Genomic DNA, 4398 nt, shown 5'->3' on the forward strand with positions numbered 1-4398 from the left:
GTTCAAGTCTCACTCTAGGATTTAAGCTCAACAATCAAGGCTGGGACTCTAGTGGAGTGTTGGAAGTACCATCTTTTGGCTGATACATTAAACTGAGAACCCCCCGTGCATTCTTAGGTAGACATAAAAGATCCTATGACACTAAGTTGAAGAAGAGCAGGAAATTATCTCTGGTGTCCTGGACAATATTTATCCCTCAACCAACATCACAAAAATAGGTATTCTCCCAAAAGAATTCTAAATGCTGAATTCGCGTAAGAACTGGAGTAAATCCCGCTGTTTTTTTAACGAGACTTTCAAAATGAGTCTCCCACACTCTGCATTTCTGGTGCGGAGCTGACGACACCAGAGATCTGCCGGCCAGAGATGTGCGGAGGTCATGGTGCCCAGCGGGAAGCCCGCTACACAGCTTCCACTTAAGTCCCTGGGCCGGGAGAATCGCCCCCAGTATGTAGTGGTTATCATATTGTTGTTTGTGGGAGCTTGCTGCAAATAAATTGGCTGCTGCAGTTCCTACATTAGAAGAGTGATTATGCTTTAAAAGTGCTTCATCACCTGTGAAGTGTTTGGGATGTCTGGAAGTTTTGCAAAATGTGATACGAATGAAAATCTATATTTTCTTTCTGCGTACAATAAAAATAACTGAATCGTTTGTCGATAGATCGTTATTTACTTCTTCACCAGTGACGTTTATCATGCAGAAATAGGAATGTGGATCAGCAACATGCTGCCCTGTTCAGGCAGGTAACCAGATATGTCCGAACGCTGTCAGATTGGCAGCGAGTAAATGATTTTCCGTTGCTTTGTGTGAACTGTTTGACAGTGTCAGCAAGATTGACTGCAGTAACTACGTGAATCCGTACCAAGAATAGTGGTACCAGGAATTTGGTGACAACAGGAACGTGAAGAAACCTCAACACCAGCTGTTGTGAATAGCAGCAAGAGAACCTTTCCAGTAATAGTCCTGATGTGTTGCTTGGAAGAAGGACCCAATCTTTCCAGCGAAGTGGGTTATTCATAGAAGCAGCATTAAACATTTTTAAAAAGTTAAACGTGGTAATTGGATTAAGCCACTGAGCAGCCTCTACATCTGTGACTCAATAGTATCAAGATGCAGAGCTGAGCATTTGAGTTTTGAATGTAATGTGACACTACATTATTCACTCTGTAAAGTGAGTGAACTACTTGTTGTAAAGATATTGACATCCTGTATTGAAAGGAATTCCCATTAAAATGCAGTTGGCTCCCTTTGAGCTCAATTTTCCAAAAGGACATCTGAAGTATATCAGAAATTTGTTGTTACCAGGAATTCATTAATTCACCCAGCGTTCGTAATTGATACCACTCCCATAACTAATGTGGAGGGACAGAATGCTTGTACTGTAATGAAAAGAGAAAATATTAGAAATACTCAGCAGGTCAGGCAGCATCTATGGAGACCGAAAGGCAGAGTTAACATTTCAGGTCAATTAATAAATTCGGTAGACCTTACTGTTTAACAAGATACAAGAGTCACATTCACGAATTATCTTTGTTCCTTGCTTAGTAGCAAGAGCAGGGACAACAGCAACAACAAATCTTCTCTCACAATTTTCAAGTTTGATCTTTCCTTTTCACAATGTTGCCTCAATTATCAATGCGATGAAGTAATCACAACCTGTTCACATGCATTCTTTCCTAAACATGTGTTCCTGCAGGATATATTACCATAATACTGATATATGTAATTTCATCCACAACCACCATTAAATGGTGAAGTGTAATACAAGATTTTTTTGTAATGTTGTCTACATTCAACAGCAATCCTTTCATTTCCCAGAGTTCCAGTACTAATTAATGCCATTACCTTCAGCAGGTACCTCTAACTCCAGGGGTCAAATTTAATATATCATTTAAATTATTCAGCCACCAGAAGCCGCACTTTGATTCCCAAAGGAGAAAAATGAGGGGTAACAGATACTTGCTTAAACCCACACTCTGCTTTTTCCTAACAGTCCTGAAAATTGTTCCACTTCATGTACTTGCCCAATTCGTTTTTGAAAGATTATGATTGAATCTGCTTTTACCAAACAAATTCTGACAAAGCCACTTAGTCTTGATACTCAACTCACTTTTTCTCCTTCTCTGAAGGATCATCCAGTTTCCCCAGTAAGTGGCTAAGCCATGCAACCAGGAATGCTCCAGGTCTGATCCTTTACCTGTACTGAGTTTGCTGAACCGCTCCAGCACAACAATGGGATCATTCCAGATGGCTTTGATGAAAGCAGGAGAAGGAGGTGAAAACAAATGAAGATTCAAACCATTAACTGTTATCCAGAGACACTTATTGGCAGTACACATATATACACAATAGGTGGGTGTTGTAAAATGTGCTAGGGCAGGATTCTAGTAAGAAAAAGCTGTAATTATGTCAGGGTATTTACTTAAAGTGAGAATATTTATACAATTCACGGTATGTACATGGTGGGTTACAGTGAAGGCACATCTTCTCTCTGAATGACCTGTCTGCTGCCTAGAGTACCTTGCACATATGACTGTCTGTCAGTGCTGTATCTTATCCTCGAACAAGAGTACGAAACTATGGGGGCGATCTTACGGCTCGTCACACTGATTGACCGGTATGGCGAGCTGGTAAGATCACGAGAGAGGCAAACAACCGGGTTCGCACCCGATTTCTTGTATCATGCGATCTTACTGGCCCTGAACTGCCGGAGTAATCAGCCTTTCACGTGGCACCCTGGTACTGCCTACCGGGTGCCCTGGCACTGCCCACCAGACACCGAGCAGGACCTAAGGGGAGGCAGTGCGTGGGGAGCTGCGCACTCTGAAATGGGGATTGTCAAAGTGCTGATTAATTGGGGGGGGGTGGCATTAGGGGGGGTGAATGGGGACAGCGATCAAGCTACTTGTCTACTGCCTTGAGCATCTAGCACATAACTGTCTGGTGTCAGTGCTACATGTACCTCACAGATTCACATATCCATTCTGTAACCTTCCTTATTACAGTAAGGACAGGACCAGACACAGCTGAGGTGCCCAGACTAGCTCTCTAATTTCTACTTTAATTTCTGTACAATGCTTGCCTGATGATTAAACTGGTCTCTCATTCCATCTCTTTGGCAAGCGATCTCTTTTTATCTCTTTCCCTCATGCGTTTTGTGTTCTTTTTCCCTATAAATTCTTTGGTAACCCCAACAGATTTCACATTCTTTTCTCTGCAAGGTAACTTGACCAATCATCCAAGGATTGCTCCCAAGCTTCCCTGCTCCAATTGGATTAGGAATGAGAGGAACAGTATAAAGGCAGCACTTCATTACATCATCAGGTAAAACTCTGGGAATATCTTTGATTGTTAACATTATCAGCATTGATACAGAATGCCCTTTTATTTTTCTCATTCCATGCAAACTACTGAAAATGATTGATTTTTGCTTTCGCTATTTTCATTTGCAAATAGATTTTGCTGCTCAGTGTTGAACTGACTTTCTCAAATAATCCATTGTCCCGCCTATTCTAATCTCTCTGCTTTTTGTATAATTTTCTTCTTTTTTGGCCTCTACCTTTTAACATCTCCCGGTCTTTCTGTTTGATAAATCCTGTCAAAGTTAATCCCTCCTGCTCCTCGATCTCTGCCCTTCAGTGTTACCTCTGTATTTTTTGGGAGTTTACAGTGAGTCGATCTCCCAAATTGTTTCCTCCCTCTTGGAGACACCCTTGTGCAAATTTCGCACTCCTGCGGCATTTTACAGTCCCGTTTAAACAAAATCGTTTTTAAAACAAATACATAAAGTGCTGGAATCATTATTTTAAAAGTGGTGAAACCCAAATCTGCTCTAAATCTTGGCGTCCATCTCAAATTGCCTCTTCCTCCTCTCCCATTAACTGAATAAATTCACCCCGGTCATATGAATTGTGAATGGGCCCGTCAGCATTTTGAAGAGGAAATGTTGGAACTATTCAATGATGCACTATCAATCAATCAAAGACTAGTTTGTATGCAAGAACAAATAGGCTTTTATTCGCAAAAGACTTGGAGCACACCCATGCTGATGAACTGGTCCGGCGACTGAGGCCGGGGGGTTGGGAGCAGTCACCTTTATACCTGGACCAGGGGGGGAGGAGTCCCGGGCAGAGCCAGCAGGGTCATGACCAGGCATGTCACACACACACACAGGCAATAAGCTTAACAGTGGTTTACCACATTCAATTTCTTCACCAGTTCTCAGTTGTATTGGGCAGCTGAAGCTGATTGAATTAAGTAACGTATATAAACTTGCATGCTTCTAAGACTGAAGCTTTCAGAATATTAATCAATTTGTCCAGACTGTATTGAGTTAGTGCAAATTCATGGCTTGGGTGCCCCTTAAGTGCATTGGTACCTTGCTGCTGCAAAAGTTC

Source organism: Mustelus asterias, chromosome 3 (genome assembly GCF_964213995.1).
Source record: "Mustelus asterias chromosome 3, sMusAst1.hap1.1, whole genome shotgun sequence".
In the NCBI taxonomy this organism is placed as follows: Eukaryota; Metazoa; Chordata; class Chondrichthyes; order Carcharhiniformes; family Triakidae; genus Mustelus; species Mustelus asterias.